Source organism: Theobroma cacao, chromosome 1 (assembly GCF_000208745.1).
Source record: "Theobroma cacao cultivar B97-61/B2 chromosome 1, Criollo_cocoa_genome_V2, whole genome shotgun sequence".
In the NCBI taxonomy this organism is placed as follows: domain Eukaryota; kingdom Viridiplantae; phylum Streptophyta; class Magnoliopsida; order Malvales; family Malvaceae; genus Theobroma; species Theobroma cacao.
The window spans coordinates 27,746,564-27,769,917 of NC_030850.1; the positions used below are offsets into that span (position 1 = coordinate 27,746,564).

Consider the following 23,354-nt stretch of genomic DNA (forward strand, 5'->3'; position numbering starts at 1 on the left):
TGAAGCGTATAATGTTTGATAAGCTAGAAGCGAGATTAGACAAATGTAAATTTGTGGGATATCCTAAAAAAACACACAGATATTATTTCTACAATGCCACTGAGCAAAAGATGTTTGTCTCAAGGCATGCCACTTTCCTTGAGAAAGAGTTCTTAAATGAAAGGGCTAGTGGGAGTAAAGTTGTACTCGAAGAAGTTCGAGACCCACAAATTGACATTCCATTGGAACTTGGACCTGAGATTGTGACATCTGATATACAACCACAATCTCTAGAGGCACAACCACTCAAAAGGTCTAGTAGAATACTTCAAGCTCTAAAGAGATATGGATTTCTCTTGGAAAGGGACGCATTGCCCATAAATGATGAGCCTACAACTTATGAGGAGGCGATGTTGGACATTGATTCTAAGAAATAGCTAGAAGCCATGAAACCTGAAATGGATGCCATGGATACTAACCAAGTATGGACTTTGGTGGATCCACCTGAAGGGATAAAACCCATTGGGTGCAAATGGGTCTTTAAGAGAAAGACTAATGTAGATGGCAAGGTGCAAACCTTTAAAGCTAGACTGGTAGCAAAAGGTTACAAACAAAGACAAGGTATTGACTTTGAAGAAACCTTTTCACTAGTTGCTATGCTTAAATCCATTAGGATTTTGCTTGCAATTGCTGCATACCATGATTATGAAATATGGCAAATGGATGTAAAAACTACATTCCTTAATGGAAATTTGCAAGAGGAAGTATACATGACACAACCTGAAGGTTTTATATCCAATGCTAATGCTAATAAGGTGTGCAAGCTTCAAAAGTCCATTTATGGACTTAAGCAAGCTTCTCGGAGTTGGAATATCCATTTTGATGAAGTTGTAAAAGGGTTTGACTTCATAAAAAATGAGGATGAACCATGTGTCTATAAAAAGGTTAGTGAGAGTGCCATAATTTTTCTAGTGCTATATGTTGATGACATATTGCTCATAGGAAATGATATACCATTGCTGCAATCTACAAAAATTTGGCTGTCTAAACAATTCTCCATGAAGGATTTGGGAGAAGCAACTTACATTCTAGGAATAAATATCTATAGAGATGGATCTAAAAGGTTGCTAGGTCTTTCTCAATCCACATACATAGACAAGGTGCTAAAGAGGTTTAGCATGATGGAGTCCAATAAGGGACACTTGCCTATGTCACAAGGCATCTACCTCTCCAAGGACACGTGTCCAAAGAATCAAGAAGAGAAAGATCGCATGGATAAGATCCCATATGCTTCAACAATAGGATCTATCATGTATGCGATGCTTTGCACTAAACCATATGTATCTTACGCTCTGAGTGTCACGAGTAGATACCAAGCTAATCTTGGTGAAAGTCACTAGATAATTGTGAAAAATTTCTTGAAGTACTTACGAAGAACTAAGGATGTATTTCTGGTTTATGGAAGAGGTGAACTCCAAGTTAGGGGCTATACGGATGCAAGCTTTCAAACTGACAAAGATGATAGCAAGTCGCAAAGTGGATATGTGTTCCAAATCAATGGAGGTGCAATGAGCTGAAAAAGTTCCAAACAAGAGACGACTGCAGATTCTACAACTGAGGCCGAATACATCTCTGCGTTTAAGCCAGTGAAAGAGGCAATTTAGATTAAGAAGTTCATTACTGAACTAGATGTGGTTCCTAACATTGTTGATCCAATACCTTTGTATTGTGATAACAATGGAGCCATTGCACAAGCAAAGGAACCAAGGTCTCATCAGAAATCCAAACATGTATTGCGGCGTTACCATGTGATCAGGGAAATCATTAGAAGAGAAAACATTTGCATAAAGCGTATACCCACTGAGGATAATATTGCTGATCCTCTCACTAAAGCACTATCCCAGCAAAAGCATAATCGTCATGTTGAGAACATTGGTATTAGATACATAGATGATTGGCTTTAGTGCTAGTGGGAGATTGTTAGAATAAACTCTACAAGCCAATCTGTGGTTGTATGGGAATTACAATTTTGAGATATTTATGTATGACATTTTATTATTCATAATAACATTGAGGTAGTTCTTTATCCATAAGTTTGTAATTTAATTACTTTTTGTTCTTATATAGATAAAGCTCATGGAAGTATATATGCCTTGCAAAGAAATTTTATTGGGATACAATTATGAGATCCTTATGCATTAAAGCATTGTTCCTAAAAGTTTCTGATCATTGTATTATTGAGACAAGGCATCGACAATGCTCAAAGATTGACACATGTTATGTTCCTTACTTGTGAAGTAAGCAATCGTTCTTATAGGTTGAAGTATAGAGATACTTGAAACTAGCATGTGGGAGTTTGCCGTGGGAGAACGAGTTCGCTGAACATGACCCACCATGAGAAGTGCATTTGGTACCTCACTCAAGTGTCTATGCAATACTTCTCATGTGTCAATGTGTAACTACTCCCTAAACTTGAGACATCAAGTTGTCTTGTATGTGGAGTACTATGCTTTAATTTCATCCTTATGGGTGCCTAATCAATGATGCCAAAATATGATGTTTTTTAGTATAGTATGAATCATATGAAGGCAAATGAGTGGTCAAGATAGGAATCATCACCCCAAGTGATTCGAGGGGAAATATCTCATTAGTTCTTGGTTGACATTAGCCTAATCAAATCCTTGGCCAAGGTGATTAGGAGATTATGAAATGAGTTTCATAAGTCTCCATAAAGTTAATGATTTAACTGCAAGAACAAATATGGAGATCAATAAGAGTAGGTGCTGCACCGAGCTCTTATCATCTTCGGGATATATGATGAGGGAATGAATTATACTGAAAAATTGTACGTTGAAAGGTTGTCAAAGAATCATTTGACTCTCCTAACAATTGGGTGGCCATGATGCATTGCTAGATGACAATCATGGTCTATGGAATTGAATTACTTAATTTAAAATTGAATATGATTCATTTAAATTAATTAATTAATAATATTATAATTCAAATCTATTGCCAACATGTTAGGAACCTAATAAGTCACACACAAAGGTTGCAATTTGGATTAAATTAAGAGTGTGATGATTTAAGTTAGACTTAAATCAAATTCTAAGTTTTAACTACTAAAGACCTAATTAAAAGAGTTTAATTAGATATTGGTTAAGTATTATAATTGTTATAATATTAAGGACTTATTTTGCAAATTTTAATAAGTTAAACCTAGATATAAATATCACGTTATAGCCACTCTTTTTTTTAAGAGAGGAGAAGGAAACAAAAAAAAAAGATTTTTCTCTTGAGTGCTACCACTCTTGAAAAGTTTATATTTTTTATTTTGAAAAACTTCTCCTTTGATTCTTTGCTGAAAATCAAAGAAGAAAAGAGGACAAATCGTTGTCCACTTGCTAGCACAAGCTCGTGGCATAAAGCTCTCTCCTTGAGAAGGATCTGTTGTAATCGTGTGTGCATCATTAGAGGCCAAGCGATTGAGTGGCTGAGATTCTTTCACAGCAAAAGTATTCATGTTTTATCATCAAAAGGAATCCATTTGATTACGATATCACTTGGAAAGGTACATTCTTTTTCTGATTTTATGTCGTACATAACTTTGCATTAAACAACCAAGGTGATCCAAGGGTAAAAGGCATGATTTTTTTATTTTAATTTTTTTTATTCCTCTGTGTTGATGCTCTAATCATGTCGTTCCTAGCAAGTAGGTCATTTTGTCATGGTATGTTATTTTGTTTCTTTAAATGCTTGTTGTTGCTGTCGTTTTACTTTCTTCAAGGCTTAGCAGCCATTTTGTTTTTCTATTTTTACTATCCGTTGTATTGCACAAAAATCCAAGCTTGTTTTCTGTGCTTTGTGGTTCTTGATCCTAAATTCCCCGTGTGGGTATTCCAGAGGCTAAAATGAAGCTTTGGTGATTCTTGTTTTCAATGCTTAATATATAACCTTTATATGAAATAAAAATTTTGTGAGCTTTTACTACCCAAAAATCTATTATTTTCTTTCCTCGGTTCATATCTATTTTTAAAGATTTCTAGATTTTGAGAAATCACTTTTCAGCTAAAAACTAAAATGGTATCAAAGCAAACTTCTTGAGGGACTTGTGACTTGTCAATATCTTTTGAATCTTTTCCGAATCGTCCATATTTTTAGTTCAAATGGCAATTGCAGGCTTCAACACCTTAACACCTCCCATTTTTCAGGTATGAACTATCCATTCAAGGAAGTCAAAATGAGAGCTTATTCGAAGGCTTTTGATCTTTAGATAGTGGTTGAAATAGGTGGAGAACCTCCTGTCTAAAGGCATGCCAATCCAACTTTGGCACAAATTAAACAGCACGGTCAAGAAGTTGCCAAACGTTATAAGGCATTTTCTTACCTTCATTTGCTGTGTTAGAAGCTATCTTTGCTAGGATAATGAATTATGATGATCCTAAGCAGGTATGGGACACGTTAAAAGAAGAGTTTCAAGGGAGTGATGGAACTAGGCAGATGTTGATTTTGAATTTGTCTAAACAATTTGAAATGTTAAGAATGATTGAGGAAGAGAATACCCAAGATTCCTCTGATAAGGTGATGAAAATGGTAAATCAGTTGAGACTTTTTCGTGAAGATGTTACTGATCGAAGGGTTGTGAACAAAATTTTAGTAAGTTTACAAGAGAAATTCAAAGCAAGATCTCATCACTAAAAGATTGAAAAGATCTTACTAGAATTTCAACTACAGAGTTAATAAATGCTTTCTTGGCCCAAGAGTTGAGGAGAGCTTTCAAATTAGAAGACCTTGTTGAAAATGCTTTGGTTACTAAAACCAAAAGCTTAAAAGTCAAGGGTGAAGGATCAAGAAAGCATGAAGGTAGGAGAAGTACGACTGGTGATGGTAAGCAAGGAAAGTAGAAGGATAAGTTTCCCTCATGCCCCTATTGTAAAAAGAAAAATCACACTCCCTAATAATGCTAGTATAGGCCCAACATGAAGTGTAAAGCCTGTGACCAACTTGTTCATGTTGAAAATGTTTGCGAAGTAAAGAAAATATGTGGTGAAGTCAAAGCTGCAATGGCAAAGTAGACTTAAGAAGCTGAAGAACTATTGTTTATGGCTAAAATGGGAATTGATTCATATATGAAGAATGCGTGGTTATTGGATAGTGCATGTTTTTAACTCTCACTGGTAATGAAGAGTTGTTTTTAGATCTTGACAAAAAGCTTCATAGCTCGAATTAAAATTAAAAATGATGTATTAGAAAATTGTTGGCAAAAGAACTGTTGCAGTTGAAACAGTCTCAAGCATTAAATATATTACTAATGTTTTTTATGTACTAGAAGATGATCAAAACCTACTTAGTGTTGGTCAATTAGCTAAAAAACATTATGCATTATTGTTTAAAGGTGAGTTATGCACTATATTTTGACCTTGCTGGAGTTGAGATATTGACTGTTGAAATGAAAAACAAGTGTTACCCTTTAAACTTAATGAAAATTGAGCATAAAGTTTTTATTAGTGAAGATGATGTTTTTGAACTATGGCATAAGAGGCTAGGTCATGTCATTACAAATCATTAAATAAGATAGTTACTGATGAATTAATTGAAAGCTTACCTGATATTAATAGAATAGAAAAATTGTGTCAAGTGTGTTAATTCGGAAAGCAAAGTGAAAGACTTTTTCTAAAACAAAGGAGCTGGTATGCAAAACAAAAACATGAGCTTCTACATACTAACTTATGTGGACCTATGAAAACACTTCACTAAATCACAATAAATACTATATTGTGTTTATTAATGATCTGACTAAGTTTAGTTGGGTATATTTTCTGAAACAGAAATCAGAAACGTTAAGTAAGTTCATAAGGTTCAAGGCATCAGCTGAAACTCATTCTAAAAGAAAAATCAAGACTTTGAGGACCGATAATGGTTTAGAGTATACTGCTGCTGAATTTGAGGACTTGTTGGCCAAACTACATGTCAAGCATCAACTCACAATAACATATTACTCTCATCAGAATGGGGTTTTAGAGAGAAATAACAAAACCTTGGTTGAATGGCAAGCTGTGTCTAATGTTTCAAAAGAATATGCCAAAGGTATCTTAGGCAAAAGCTGTTAACACGGCTAATTATATTATGAATTTGACCCGTACAAGAGCTTTGTCAAACAAAACATCCTATGAGATGTGGTTTGAACACAAACCAAATGTTTCACATATTAAAACTTTTTGTTCTGTGCGTTGTGGAAAGATATCATATCAAAAAAGGTATAAATTTGACCCAATGTCTGTTTTGGCTATTCATATTGGCTGTAGTGATCTTTCTAAAGGTTACAGACTCTATGATGTGGAGTCAAAAAAGGTCTTCATTAGTAGGGATGTCAAATTTGATGAAGGGCAAAAATGGAACAAGAATAATGGAACTATGGAAAATTTTGAAAGTGTGTTTCCTAGTACTAATGAATAGCTACAAGGTAAATTTTTCTTAGTCAGTTAACTTGAAGGATGAGAGTTTGGCAGTTAGGGGCACAAGGTCATTGTAAGACATTTGCAACAGATAGAGCTTGGCAATTACAAATCCTATAAGTTTTGTAGAAGCTCAAACTGATGCAAATTGGAAGGTAGCAATTGATGTAAAGATAACTATGATTTTGAAAAATGTGGAACTTCGGTACTAGTTGATAAACCAAGCAATCAAAATGTGATTGGGTTAAGTGGATCTACAAAACCACATTAAATCTAGATGGCATAATCAATAAATACAAGTCTAGGTTAGTTGTGAAAGGGTATGCACATACTTATGGCATTGATTTTTTTTTTTTGAAACTTTTGCTCCTTTTGCTAGGCATGACACTATTAGACTATCGACTGCTTTATTAGCTAAAGAAGGCTAGAAAATATTTCATTTGGATGTGAAGTTAGATTTTCTAAATGGCATTCTAAATGAAGATATATATTACACAACTTGAAAAGTATGGAAATAAAGTATGCAAGCTTGTTAAAGCTTTATATGGTCTCAAACAACCTCTGAGAGCTTGGTATGAAAGATTTGATGATTATTTTAGAGGTCAAGGGTTCAACAGAAGCATAACTAAACCTACTATTTATGTGAAAAGCTCTAATGAATCAGTTATGCTGATTGTTGCTTTGTATGTGGATGATTTGTTGATTACAGAGCTAGATATTGAATATCTGAAAAAGTTTAAGGCATAAAAGATGTTTGCATTTGAAATGACAGACTTCGGTTTAATGTCATACTTTCTTGGAATGGAAGGTCAACAAAATTTTGGACAAATTTTCTTGCATCAATCTAAATATGCAAAAGATCTATTTAAGAAGTTTAACATGAGTGCTTGTAAACCAGTACTTACTCCACTTATTATAAGTTGTAATTTGAGTAAAAATGATGATTAAGAAAAGGTAGATGGTCCTACTTACAGAAGTATGATAGGACCATTGTTGCATTTATCAACTACAAGACCTTTTCTAATGTATGCTACAAGTCTACTGTCTAGGTTTATGCAAACTCCATCATTGTTGCAATTTAAAGTTGCAAAGAGAATTCTTAGATATGTGAGAGGGACTGTTGATTTTGGTTAAAAATACTTGAAGAATGATAGTGGTGAACTTCAAGGTATTAGTGATAGTGATTGGACAAGGTTCATTGATGACTCTAAGAGCACTGGTGGTTTTTGTTTCTCATTGGGAAATGTTGTTTTCTCATGGAATTCGAAGAAGCAAGAGATTACGGCTCAATCTTTAGCTAAGTTGAGTGCATTGCCATATCTGTAGTAGCAAACCATGTTCAATGGTTAAGAAAGATACTGTTGGATCTTAGATTCAATCAAGAGAAAGGTATTGTATTACATGTGGACAATAAATTTGTAATTTCCATAGCAAAAAACCCAATTCACCATGGGCGTAGAAAGCATATTAAAGAGAAGTATCTTGCACTCAAAGATGTAATTAAGGGGCAAGAGATTGAGCTTAGGTACTACCATACAAATGTCTAGTTAGCAAATATCATTACAAAAGCCTTGAGCACATAGAGGTTTGAAACCTTGAGATCTGGCTTGGGTATTCACTAGATAATCGATCACAGGGGTGTGTTAAAACATGATCTCAAATCTAGTAAATCAAAATAGCAAAGTTTTAGAGGAAGGAAGCAATCGTTTGAAGAAGAAGGAAGCTAATGCATATGTCAAAATGGGGAGTTTTTAACCTTTATTAATCTGTTGCCTCTATACTACTTGTTTTTGTACCGTTTTAGTTAAGTAATGTTTTTTTGTAAGGCAAAACGTCACCATAGTAGGTCATTTTATCATGGTATGTTATTTTGTTTCTTTAAACGCTTGTTATTATTGTCATTTTACTTTCTTCAAAGCTTAACAACTACTTTGTTTTTCTGTTTTTACTATTCGATGTATTGCACAAAAATCCAAGCTCGTTTTTTGTGTTTTGTGGTTCTTGATACTACATTCCCGTGTGGGTATTCCCATGGCTAAAATGAAGCTTTGGTGATTTCTTGTTTTAATGTTTATTATATAAGCTTTATATGAAATAAAAATTGTGTGAGCTTTCAGTACCCTAAAAATCTATTATTTTCTTTTTTCAGTTCATCTCTGTTCTTCAAATTTCCAGATTTCTGTAAATCATTTTTTATCTTAAAACTCAACAAAAACATATTTCTTTGGTTTCCAATATAAATTGCACATTCCAAATCAAAAATTATAATTTACATAATTACAAGTGAGGTAGTCTCGGATAAGCGATTGTATTAAGTCTTAGAGCCAATCCAGTATAGGCTTAAGTTATGTAGAAACCTCCTTGTTTGTTTGCTATGGCCAAAGATATAAAAAGACAACTTTCGCCTTGTGGATGCTATCTTTAATGGACTCTTTACTTAGCTAAGGGTCCAAAAAATGAAATAAAAGAGACCGACTTTGGATGAATGAGTGTGTGGTTTAAGTTGATCCATCATGTCAGTAGAACAACTTTCTTTAACTTGCTTATGCTTCTCTAGTTATGTTTACGGTTAGATATGTGAATTCGTTATTTGTACAAATTACTTCACATGTTTTATTAGCATGCAACATCCACATTAACAATTAGAGACAAACATAGCTATTACATTTTATTACTCTTTTGGCTACTCTTCGAAGCTATTAAAAGTAAATCAAGTTTGTTTGCTATGGCATTTCTTCCTCTATTATGTTCTTTTATTTTTCCTTCATGGTTCCTCTTTTTTGGCTAAAGCTACCTCTTCCTTGTTGGCTACCTTTATCTCATCACAATGTGAAAAAGATTGCTCTTGGCTCTTGATGTAAGAAACATCTCTTTCCTTGCCCCATAATAGCAAGTATAAACCAATGATAACAAGGACTCCACCTAGTATGCTGAATGGTCAAGTAAAATATAAAAGGGATCAATAACTTTGTATAATTTATAGTTCTTTAACAAGCTCAAAATGAACATTGAATTTTACATTTTACCTGCTTGTGTATAGTTTTTCACCAAGAACAAAGCATGCTAAAACCAACACCATAATTGTTTGAAGAGAATTAAACATGGCCACAAAGACTGGTCCTTTCTCTTTCATGCACCAAAATTGAAGGAAGATAAAAACACTGGAGCATATTCCCTGGCATTCAATTTCATCCCACTAAGTTCATGACATGATTGTGAACAAATACATTTAAATTGTTTTAAGAACCATGAAATTACTTACAGAATATGTAATGGACCAGGAATTAACACCTAACATTTTGATTGACCATGTTGATGGCTTGTGTTGCAAGAACACTGCAAAGTCAACCGATTGTGCTCCCCCAATACAGTTCATCCATGCTGCTAGTGACACTTGTGCAGGATATTTCTACAAAGTAATTGCCTAAAAGGTTTATAGCCTTTAAAATAATGCCTTAAACTTTTCAGAGATGTTATTTCACCTTAATCTTTTGGTTTTTAGAGAGTATATCCTTAATGACATTGTTTTTACTAAGTGTTGAAAATTGATCCCTCAATCTGGTATTTGAAGCAAGGAGTTCTTAATGGGAACAAACAACTTTGAAGGAGGAAGAGGAAAGACTTCGAAAAAGCAAAATGTTAGCATTTCAACTTTACTAAATCCAAGAATGTTGAAACACATGATTTACATGTTGTTCAAATTACGTTGCTTGTTCTTTTATTATATAAGACTTGTTTATGTGTCATTTAGGTGTCTTAGGTCCTAAACGAGCTTCTTAGGTTGCCGTTTTGTGTGTTTAAAAGCTTTAAGTCATATTTTTTTTTCTTGTTGTTATAGTCGTTGCTTTGAATTGTGTTTTATGCCAAGATTTATGCGTTTGGCCAGCAAGTTTGCTTTTGGTTTTCACATTCTTGAGGATACATCTCATGCTCGAGTTAGTTTTTATTTTTCTTGTTATGTAGATATGCTAGAAGCTCAATGGAAATTTTTTTTAATGCCTTTATCTTTAGATTAAATTTTTTTCTCTTTCCTCTCTTTCTCCATTTTTCTCTTCTATTTCTTACTTATTCATCACACTTTTTGGAAATTTCTTACAAAACTCAGCATGGTATTAGAGTGATTTTCTTAAGGGCGTTGTGACTCAATTATTGTTTTGATTCTTCTTCAAATCAGGAGTTAAATTAAGTTAAGAATGGCAACAGTTGGTTTTAGTGTTGCAACTCCTCCCATGTTCTCTGGTGCTAATTATCCCTCTTGAGCAGTCAAGATGCGATCATACCTTAAGGCGTTTGATATTTGGGATAATATTGAAATTGGAAAGCTACTTGTGCAAAGGCATGGCAACCCCACATTAACTCAAATTAAATAGCATAATGAGGTGGTTGCAAAGTGCTACAAGGCCCTCATCTGCTTGCAATCAGTTGTGTCAGACACAATTTTTACCAAAATCATGAATTATGAAGAACCCAAACAAGTCTAAGATAGTTTGAAGGAAGAATATTAAGGTAGTGATTGAACTAGGAAAATACGAGTGCTGAATCTTGCCAAGCAGTTTGAATTTATGAGGATGAAGAAAGATGAAAGCATCTAGGTTTACATAGACAAAATGATGAGTTTTTAAATCAACTAAGGATTTTGGGGAGTGCTTAACAAAACATTAGTAAGTCTTCTTGAGAGATTTGACTCAAAAATATCATCTTTGGAATACTCAAAAAATCTAACCAAGATCTCTGTAAATGAATTGGTTAGTGCTTTACTTGTTCAAAAGCAAAGGAGGGCTCTCAAGTGTGAAGATACTAGTGAAAATGCTTGGTTGCAAAAACCAAAGGCTTAAGTATCAAGTGTGAAAGCTTAAAGAAACATGGAAGCAAAGGTAGTAAAACTGGTGAAGGGAAGCAGGGGAAGAAACAAGATAATTATCCTCCTTGCCTTCATTGTAAAATGAAAGACCATACTCCTAAGTGTTGCTGGTACAGGCTAAATGTGAAATGTAGAGCCTGCAACCAATTTGGACATGTGAAGGAGATATGCAAGGCTAAGAAACTGGAGACTGAAAGCAAAACAGTAGTAGTAGAAGAAGATATGACGTTGGATAAGCTACTGTTTATGGCAAAGCTTGATGATCAGTCAGTTGAGAATAATACATGGCTAATTAACAATGGCTGCTCGAACCACCTAACAGGTAATGAAAGTTTATTCACAAAATTGAATAGAAATTTTAGAGTTAGGATGAAAATAGAAAATGGTGTGTTTCTAAAGATCCTTGGAATTGGAACATTAGCTGTTAATACTCCTACTGGTATGAAATTTATTACTGATGTGCATTATATACTTGAGGCTACTAAGTGTAAGCTAGTTAGATGAGAACCATTATGCTTTGTTGTTCAAAAACTAGTGTACTATCTTTAGTCCTAATAGTTTTAAGCTAATGACTGTTAAAATGAGGAACAAGTGTTATCCCTTGAATTTGCTGGAAACAAAACATAAGGCTTTTGTCAGTGAAGAAGATGTATCTGATGCTTGGCATAGGAGGTTAGGGCACAGGAACTTTGGTTTATTAATAAAGATGTCTTATGGTGATGTTATTAAAAGACTTACTACAATAGTAAAAACAGACAAGGTTTATGAAGCTTGTCAATATGGTAAACAAAGTAAGAAATCAACTCCTAAAGAGAAAAGCTGGAAAGCAAAGCCAAAATTAGAGTTAGTGCACATTGATATCAATTGTTTGATGAGAACTCTGTCTTTAAATGGCAGTAAGCTTTTCATAATATTCATAAATGACTTCACACAGTTTTGTTGGATTTTTTTTCATTAAACATATATTTGAAGCATTGAAGAACTTCATTAAGTTTAGAGCCCTGGTTGAGAACTATATAAAGCTGAAAATCAAAACACTAAGGATTGACAATGGTGAAGAATATACCTCTGCTGATTTTGAGAAGTATCTTGAAGGTTTGAGGGTGAAACATCAACATACAATTCCTTATAACGTTCACCAAATGGCACTGTAGAAAGAAAAAATAGGACATTGATGGAAATGGCCAGATGTATGCTTTTCAGATGAAGTTGCTTAAGAGATTTTGAATAAGGTTTAGTCAAGAATGCTGGCATCAAAAACATCAAATGAACTCTGGTATGGACATAAGCCTTCAGTTTATCACTTTGAAACCTATGGTTGTGCTTGTTTTGCAAAGGTTGCAGATGATATAAGAACTAAACTAGATGCCAAATCATAAATAGCTATTCATTTGACCTATAGTGATGTTTCCAAAGGTTATAGGCTTTTTGATGTCACTTTTGGAAAGGTTTTCATATGTAGGTTTTGATGAAAGACAATATTGAAATTGGGAAAATAATACTGCTAAAGCTATCAAGAAAGTGAAAACACTACAAAAAAATAAGCTTTACCTATGAGATCAATTCTATTGATAATAATCCATCGATAATTATTGACAGGAGAAAAATATACAGAATACCGGATTATCGACGAAAAATTCCAACAAAACTCAATCCATTGGTAATTCGTTGGTAATATAATGGCATGCACGAATAGCAAAATGGAACAAAGTTTATCGGCGGAATTATTTTGTCATTAATATTTTACCAATAGAATTTACCAACCATTTTATCGACGGACTAAATGGTCGGTAATTTAGTGAGACATTGATAACATTACTGATGGATTTAATGGCGAAAACTTCATCGGTATTATTTTTTTTATTTACCAATAAAATATTTCGTTGGTGATTTTATCGATAATTAATAATTAAAATTCGCAAGTAAGAGTTTTCCCCCATTTATCCCTATTTTAGTTATCGACGAAATCCTCCATTCGTGAGTAAAATAAAAATCCCCACATGGGATTTTTCTCCTAATTTTTTCCTTTTCTCTTCTCTCCCTTCTGCTCTATCTTCACTATCCTGCTACCCTACTGTTCGCCCCACTTGAGTGCGTCTTTTGCCGACGACCAATGTGTAGCACCCTGTATTTTGATTTGGTGGCTAATAAAGTTTACGGATGCTAATTGAGGTTGATTACTGAGTTAAAAGGGTAATTCATAAGTGAACCTGTGAAATCTCGATCTCCATAGGCACATAACTAGAAGTAGACGCGATAATGTGGACCAGGGGTAATTTCGTAATTTCTCTTGGTGAGCTCCTACAAGTGGGTTTTTAATGCTATTAAGGTCTAAATAGGCCTAAGGAATGAATGAATGATGTTTATGATGGTAAATAAATGAGAACGATAAAAATAATGATAATTTTCATGATAGGGGCAAAATGGTCATTTTGCATCTCACTTAAAAAGTCTTACTTCCATCTTCCTCTCACTAGCTTGACATGCAGAGAAAGAGAGAGAGTGAGTGATTTCCCTTGTTAGTCTGAAGAACTTTTGAAATGGAATTCAACTACAAAAAAACCACCAAGGTGAGTAATGAATTAGGTTTAATTTTCAAGTTGTTGATAATGGTTGATTATTAGAGTGATGAGTGAATCTATTGTTGATGTTGTTAATCACTTTTAAAGTGACTAGGGTAGAGTAAACAAATGGCCACTTAATGCTATTGTGTGTATGGGTTCCAACAAGGCCTCACATGTCCATTTGAAGCATTAGTTGAGGCTAGAGTCAAGCAAAAGAATCAACAAGACCGGTGAGTGAACTTGCATCAAAGTGTTTTTGGGAAATACATATGTGTTGGGATGAAGCATTTAAATGATTTTACTTGGTTTTCATTAAATTATGCATGGGAACAAGCCCTTGATAAAATGTTTTGAAGTTGTGAAAATGTGAAATATGTAAAAAGATAAATCCATGTGCTCCTATAGTATATTGGTATGTATATATATGAATATGTGTTGTGCATTGATGAATAATGTGCGTGATAATGATGACCCCGCTATGTGCCATGTGGGATATCACATGAGTTGATGATGACCCGGCTATGTGCGAGTAGGAGTGCGCATAAGTTGATGATGACCTAGCTATGTGAGAGTAGGAATACGCATAAGCCAATGATGACCCGGCTATGTGCAAGTAGCAAGTGTGCATAAGCTGATGATAATGACTCGGCTATGACAATGAATGATGTTGGGTGGTGTACGTGTTTATGTATTTTTATATATGTATATGTGATAGAAAGTTTATGATTATAATATGTGATTGAAATGAATAATGAGAAACTTGATTATTGTCAATGTGTTCATTTTGATGTGCAATATGGTCGGAATGAATTTTGTGGCATGTGAAAATCCCTTAATTTATCATTTGCCCTTAATCTCGCTGCAGTGAGAATGCATTCTTGCTACCGCGAGAAACTCTCGGGTGGTGGGGGCACAAACCAGCCCTGTTTCTCACTACAGCGAAAAAGAATTCTTGCTGCAGTAAGGAATTTCGCTGTAGCGTAAATGGATTCTCCCTGCAGCGAGAAACTCTTGGGTAGACCAAANACTTCTCACTGCAACGAGAAACATTCTGTTTTGGCAGCTAGCAACTCGCTGCAATGAGATTTATTTTCGCTACAGCGAGAAACTCTCGGGTTTTAATGTAGTGCTTTCAATTTGATGAAGATTTTGACCACCTTTTCGTCCGAATTGGGAAAAGTAATAAACATCAAAGTTGTAGCCTTGCCTCTTAGCTTTCTAATGGTCCAAAAATCAGGTCAATTGGACTTTTTTAGGGGGAGACATGCTAGAAAAACTGAAACACATGCAAACTAACACTATTTCTCGCTACAGTGAGAAACTTTCTGTTTCGGCCTCCTGAATCTCGCTGCAGCGAGAACAAACTTCACTACAGTGAGAAACTTGCTGCCATGGTTGCTACCTTGCTTGATTTTGACATATTTTTCACCCATTTAACTTCATGGATTGATCTTGGGTTTTTGCAACACCATGAGGTTATTAATCAAAGTTTGAAATGAGGGGTTTTTAGTAAGAAACTAAATCAATTGCATTGTTTTTGAAACAAGTGCATCACGATTTCCAAATTCTTCCTATTGATTGCTTGTTCCCTTCTTATGTTCACTCACTGAGTTTTATACTCACGTTTTTAAACTTTATGTTTTCAGATTTGGAGGCAGTTGGGACCTAGATTGAGTCGCACACATATGCTCACCTTCTTGGTAGGTACTATGGCATCTCAGTAGTTGTACCCTCACCCATGGTCACTCCGTTGACGGTCAAGAGTCGTATGCTTGTGTATACATATAAGTAATGTAGACCACTCAGATTCATGTTACAAAAATCAAATATGTATAATTGATTACTGATGCCATTATAGGCTAGCAAACGAGTAACATTATTTTAACATAATACGAATGTGAATATTGGGTTGCTATAAAAGGTTACTAAAATAGTTATAGTGGAGAATTACAATATGTAGTTTTAAAAATGATGGTGGAGAATGATGATCGGAATTACATAAAGAGGCTTGCTTGAGCTTAGTGGGCTATGCCCATTAGGCCTATTCGCTTGTCATGGCCCGAAATTTGGGTTGTGACACAATGCCTCATGCCAACCACCGCCCAGCCCTCCCACTTTTGAGTCCCTTTCCTCACACTTCTCCCGCTTCTCCAATCACCCCTTTCCATTTGAGTCTCTTGATTTTGCTTTGGCTAATGGTGCATTTGTGTTGCCTAAAAGGTAAGGTTTTCTTGCTTTTAATTTACTATACATTGGGCTTTAGATTTTGTTATTATATTTGGGAATAATCTCGTTGGTAGATTTTGTTGATATTTAGGATTTAAGTTTGCTTGTTTTTTTGAGATTGTTGCTGGCATTTTGGTTGCTCAGAGTGTTGATTCATGGTTGTTGTTTATATTTTGGGAATAATGTGTGGATTCATGGTTGGATTGACTGATTGCTGATATTTTGTATTGATTCTAGTTGTTTATGTAATTCATTGTTGCTAATATTTTAATGTGTTGGTTCATGGACGCTGGCATTTTAGCTGTTGAATATGTTGATTCATGGGCATAAGTAAACATTTATGGATTTGTAGGCATAAAATCTTTTAAATTTTTAGTGATTAAGAAAATTAGTAAGGCTATATTAAATATAAATTTAATAATAAAGAAAATTAGTAATTAAGCAATCAAGAAAATTAGTAAATACCTTAAAATTTATAATTATTTAAATTAAGTAAGGTTTTATTAAATATATGAAAGAATTTAACTAATCAAATTAAAAATGTTTTAGTAATTAAGGAATTAGTTAAATTAGTTATTAAAAATAAATTAAATAAGTAATATAAGATAATATTTTATTTAATTAAATTAATTAAGGGTTTAGGGACTTAATCACACAGTTAATTAATTATGAATAATCATGTATTGATAATTAAGAAATTAATTAAATTAGTTAATTTAGTACAATTTAGGGTGTATTTAAAATAATTATGGATTTATTAAATTAATTACATGTTTAGTAATTAAGCAATTAATTGAATTAGTAATATTATTTCATTTCAAAAATATTTAAATAAATTAAGATGTTAATTAATGAGTTAATTAAATAATTTATTTAATTAAGTAATGTAATGTGTTATAAGTAATTAAGCAATTACTTAAATTTGTAATATTATAAATAAATAATTAAACTAATGAAATGAAAAAAAATGTTTGAGTACTTAAGCAATTAACTAAATTAGTAATATTATTTAATTTTAAAAATATTTAAAATAAATTAAGGTGTTAATGAGTTAATTAACCAATTGTGAAGAATCTTGAATTACTAATTAATCAATTAATTAAATTATTAAATTTAGCAAAATTTAAAATTGTTTAAATTAATTAATGTTTTATTAAATAAAATAAATAATTAAATTAGTCAAATGAAAAAATTTTAGTTCTACTTAAGCAATTAACTACATTAGTAATATTATTTAATTTTAAACATATTTAAATAAATTAAGGTGTTTAGTGAGTTAATTTAATAATTTATTTAAGGCTTAGGGTTTAATGAAACATGTTATAATTAGTAATTAAGTAATAAATTAAATAAGTAATATTATATAATATTATATTTATTTGATATATTCCTTTGACCTTTGATAGATTAAATTTCTGTAGACGAAATGGGTGGTCACATGAATTGGTTTGCAACTGAAAATTCTGTGATACATATGAGTTAAAACTTCTTTATTTTCTCAAATTGAAATTTAGATTAACAACTTAAGTTTTGGTTTTAATATTTGAGAAGTATGTGGCCTGCAAAAGCTAAAGTTATGGCTTCCTACCATGGCCAAAGATCAGATGCTCATAACAGCCTCAACTTTAGGTCCAAAAAACCTCGTCGGTTCAAGATAATTCTCAAAAATGCTGTTTAGCAAAGAAAACTGGTGAGATATCTTTTCTCAATTATAAAACATAAGTTTGAATGTGATTCTAAAGTCTGCTACATGGAAGATATTCTTGGCATACAACAGCCTTCAAAATCACATTCAAAATTATGTTTTATAATTAATTAAGAAAAGATTACTCACCAATTTTTCATGATCAATAACATTTTTTAAAATTATTTTAAAGAAATGAGGTTTTTTGGACATAAAGTTGAGACTGCTATGATCATATCTCTGGCCACTGTAGGAAGTCATAGCTTTAACTTTTGTACACAACTTCTCCAATATTAAATCTATAGTTTAGATTGTTAATTTAAGTTTTAATTTGAGAAAAAAATAATTTACCGATGGAATTTTGTTCGAAAAATATCGATAGAAATTAGTGACAGAACTTTTCAATTACTGACTAAAAAATCAGTTAATGGAATGGACTCTTTTGCCAACGAAATTACTGACAAAAAATTTGGTTGGTAAATTACCAATGAAATTTTCTATTATTGATGGATTTGCTTTTACCGACGACGGTATCTACAATCAAATATCGACAAAAATTTTTGTCGGTAATGTAAGATACCGACGGAATCATAACCATTAACAATGAATAATTTTGTCGATAATACCTTGTTTTCTGGTAGTGAAATTCTTGTTGAAAATGCACAATTTGATGATTTTGAGACTATTGACAATGAAGATGAAGCCTTGGTTGTAAGAGGAGCAAGGTCCCTGCAAGATATTTACAGCAGATGTAACTTAGCAATGGCTGAACCTACTTGCTACACAGATGCTTACTTGGATAGAAATTAGAAAGAAGCTATGAATGCTAAAATCAAAACGATAGAGAAAAATGGCACTTGGATCATTATTGATAAGCCTAAAAATCAAAATATAATATGTGTCAAATGAATATTTAGGATCACATTGAATCCGAATGGCTCAATGAACAGGCACAAGGCCAAATTAGTGGTGAAAGGGTATGCTCAAGCATATGGAATAGATTATTTTGACACGTCTACACCTATAGCAAGGTATGATACTATTAGAATGCTTGTTGCACTATTTGCAAAAAAAAGGGTGGAGGGTATATCACTTGGATATCAAGTCTGCATTTCTTAATGGCTACTTGAATGAAGACATATACATCGAACAGCCTGAAGGTTATGAAGAGAAAGGCTTTGAAGGCAAGGTATGTAAGTTAATTAAAACCTTGTATGGTCGCAGGTAGGCTCTTAGAGCCTAGTATGAACGAATGGACAATCATTTAAAGAGTCAAGGATTTGATAAAAGTATCATTGAGTCAACCTTATATGTGAAAAAGTCAAATGAATCTGTTGTGTTTATAGTTGCTCTATATGTTAATAATTTATTAGTTGCAGGACCTGAGAATGATTACTTGGAAGGTTTCAAAAGTCAGATGAAGACTGATTTTGAAATGACTGACTTGGGATAAATGGTTTACTTTCTGGGAATGGAATTTGTTCAAATTAATAGTCAAATTCTTGTGCATTAGACCAAGTATGCTAAGGATTTGTTCAAGTTCAACATGGAATCTTGCAAGCCTGTGCATATGCCACTATCAACTGGTGATAAGTTGTGCAAACTTGATGGAGTAGTAAAAGCAAATGGCTTAGTTTTCAGGAGTTTGATTGGTTCATTGTTGTATTTGTCAACTACAAGGCTTGATATCATGTTTCCTACCAGCTTGTTATCTAGATTTATGCAGACACCCTGAAAGATGCATTTTAAAGCTGTTAAACAAATACTAAGATATGTCAAAGGTACTGTGAATTTTGGCATTCATTTCTGTAAGTCGGATAGTGGAAAGCTTCAAGGATATGCAGATAGTGACTGGGCAAGCTCATTAGATGATTCAAAGAACACATGAGGTTTTTGCTTCTCGTTTGGTAGTGGAATTTTCTCATGGAATTCAAAAAAACAAGAAGTGGTGACACAATCTTCCACAGAAGCTGAATACATTGCTACTTCAGCTGCTGCAAATCACATCCAGTGGCTTAGGAAGATTTTATCAGACTTGAGATTTCATCAGACTAAATGTATTATCTTTAATGTTGATAACAAATTTGCTATTGCTATTGCAAAAAACCCTGTGCAACATGGTCAAACCAAGCACATGAGGGCTCTGAGAGAATTAGTGAAGAACAATGAGATTGACCTCCAATACTGTCCAAAAGATGAGCAACTAGCAGATATCTTCACTAAAGGTTTATGCAAAGATAGATGTGAATTTTTGAGATCATGCTTAGGTGATTACCAGATCAGCGATCATGGGGTGTCTTGAAAAGTGATCCCTAAATCTAGTAATCGAGCAGGGAGCTTTTGGTGGGAACAAACAACTTTGAAGGAAGAATAAAGACTTTCAAGGAATAAAACGTTAGCGTTTCAACTTTACCACATCCAAGAATGCTGAAACGCATGCTTTACATGTCGTTCAGATTACCCTAGTTGTTCTTTTATTATATATGACCTGTTTGTACGTCGTTTAGGTGCCTTGGGTCCTAAACGACCTTCTTAGGTTGCCGTTTTCGCGTCTTCAAAGGCTTTAAGTCACATTTATTTCTTTGCATAGTATTCTATGCCAGGATTTCTGTGCTTTGCCGGCAAGTTTGTTTTTGGTTTTGACATTCTCAAGGCTACCTCACACGCTCGAGTTAGTTTTTATTTTTCTTGTGATGTATATATGGTGGAAGCTTAATGGACAATTTTTTTGATGCCTTCATTTTCAAATTAAATATTTTTTTCTTTCCTCTCTTTCTCCATTTTTTTCCTCTGTTTCTTAGTTATTCATCACACTTTTTGGAAATTTCTCACAAAACTTAACAGTACTAAAATTTTACAATAAACATAACTATCTGATCTTTATTCCCAAAAAAAAAAAAAACAGGAAAGGTTAGTTACTTGTTACCTGCAGAATGTACCATATAGCCCATGATATGCAGCTAGCAACAGTAAGGATCGATCCTTTCACCCAGTTCTCATGAACAGAAAGTCTTTTTATGTGAATTGAAGCACCCCACAAGCTCTGCACTGCAGGTCCTTTGTACAAAGTGATGGTCGTTACCCCTGCCAAGGATTTTAGCTATCCCACGAGGGTTCTTTACATCAACAACCTCCATCCTGCACCAAGAACATGAAGAAGATTGTTTATAAAATCTCGCAAACTGTTGATAAGATTTAAAGAAAAGAGATAGTGCATATGGAGTCTTAGTCTCTACCTGAGCATGATTGCAATTAAAAAAGTCCAGGAAGGAACAGTGTTGAAAATAGATGCAACGAATGCTGGAGAAGTGTATTTCAAACTTGGAAAATACATGTTAAGGGTTACGCAGATTCTGTTTTTACATCAACAGGATGAAACAAGGAGAAAAATTAGGAATCCTTCTACATTTATGATTTAAAATCTTCCAACATAATTGGCATTAGATGGAAGTGGAGGAGTTACTCTACCCTATGAGAGAAAGCAAACAGAACTCCAAAAACAGTGCTAATGTCAACTTTGGCCTTGATTTTCTGCACGGAAAGAAAACATCAAGCAGACATATGTGAAACTAGTCATAATTTTTTTTACACTATAAAGTCTTCGAACACATAGTTTAAATAGGTGTGTCCTTGTACTTGAAGGTACAATGAGGTGGAAGCCGATAAGCGCTTGTATAACCTACCTTTCAAGAAAATAGGCAAAAGGAAACATCAGGCAGCCAGCTAGGCAAAATCTATACGAGACATAGATATGTGGATTCAGCCCTTGACTGAAGGCAGCTTCAGTAATGAAATACACAATCGCATAACAAATCTGAGATAGAAGCATGCATAAATGGGGCTTATATCTTGCGAAAGTTGGCTTGAATGCGCATGCCATATCCCTTGCTTTGTGCAATGATAGTCCTTTCGCCTCTATCTGTTTTCTTGTAGATGGTCCTGCAGGAAACGCACCTATAATAATGGAGTTATAAAAGTGTTCTTTACAACCAAAGAAATATGCTTACGTCTTTAAGTATCGCGTTCTCCTTGAGATTCTGATTGGGAAAGGGCTGCAAATAGAATGGAAAGTGCATGTCTTTGTTAAAACAACAGATATCTGTATCATTTTAGCTACCTTTCTTATGAGCTATTACTCTTTCTTTGCTTTGTAGAGGCAGCTTTCTTTCTGAATATATATTGTCAAATCTTTCTCATTACAGTTTAATTCAGGTGTGGAATGTCATGTTCTTCCCATTCCTACAGTAGAGAAAGATAAGCAATCACAATCATGAGAGATTGTGACTTCTGCTTGATTTTGACAACATTATAATTTTGTTATACAAAACAAAGTAAAAATGGGTACAGCAGGATTACTGTCGAGTAAAAGGGACACACAGCATATTAGCATCTGTCAAAGTGAAGTTTGCACTGCTGCAATAGTGATGAATGTAGTACTTCGTACAGGAATTGCTTTGGTGGGTTCTGATTACCAAATATCTTCAGATATTTAAAGCCAAAGAATTGAATAATTTTGCAAGTTGGAGCACCACTTTAAGTAGTGCTTACTTGATTTTCAATATTCTTCTTGTTGCCTTTTGTTTTTTCTTCCCCTCCATCCTTTTGGAGTAGACAAATGGGATTGAGACCATCTTGCTGCTTTCAGTCACTTGCATTTGACTGTGTTAGCAATTTAAAATAGTTCATCTTTTGATAGGTGCATAATGTTTCTCATTTTTCATTGAAGAAAAAGACAAGGTGTTCTTTTTAAATTTTAATTAAAAATTAGAAAATAAAAAAAAATAAAGTGACATTCTTTTAAACACATGACACATTGTGATTAAGTATTTTTCGACACATCACTCGTTTAATTAACGAAATTAAAAAACAAAATTCGAATATATAATTATAAATTTGTTCTTCAAATTAGTAGCAAAAGTTAAAATACCAAATGTGTAATCACTTCTATAATTATAAAATTTATTTTTAACTGTTTTAATAATAATAAAAAAGGAAAAAAACAGAGGGTGTATGAGGCAAACAAATGGATACAGATTATAGAATCAACAAGTATTAAAGGACCAATGAAGTAGGCCATAACTTTGTTTCTTCAGATTGGTTGGCATCTAAACCTTTTTCCCCCGATAAAAATTGACGTCTACATCATCCACGTTGTTGAAAGAATCGCCTTCCTCTGTCTCCAGCGACTCTAAACATATGGTGCATTGGTATTTCGTGTATACCTCTCCATTTCTACCAAAAAACGAAATCTCTTAATGCTTTACTCAAGATTAAAACAATAATTATTGTCATGGTTAGTTTAAGTAAAATGGTGAATGTGCATTCTGTTGGCTTAAAAATAAAACTTTGGTGCTAATGCTGCTACTGCTGTTTCCTGAACTAGGTTAAGCAGCTCTTTCCAACCAATGATGAAGATTCTTATAGTCCATGATTCTACACGGAACTTGACTGCTTTGAAACTTATTATTCCAAAATGTTGAAGAGAATCAAAAGTTGGCTAACATGTGTTTAAAAGGGTATGATAGTGATTTTTTGCACTAATCTCTGTGAGACGACAAATTATTTATTGCTAAATATTGGAGAGCAGC

At 33.6% G+C, this 23,354-nt stretch overlaps 1 pseudogene; it reads right to left on the bottom strand.

Annotated features, from left to right (window-relative positions):
• LOC18613171 lies at positions 9,196-21,646 on the bottom strand (annotated as a pseudogene).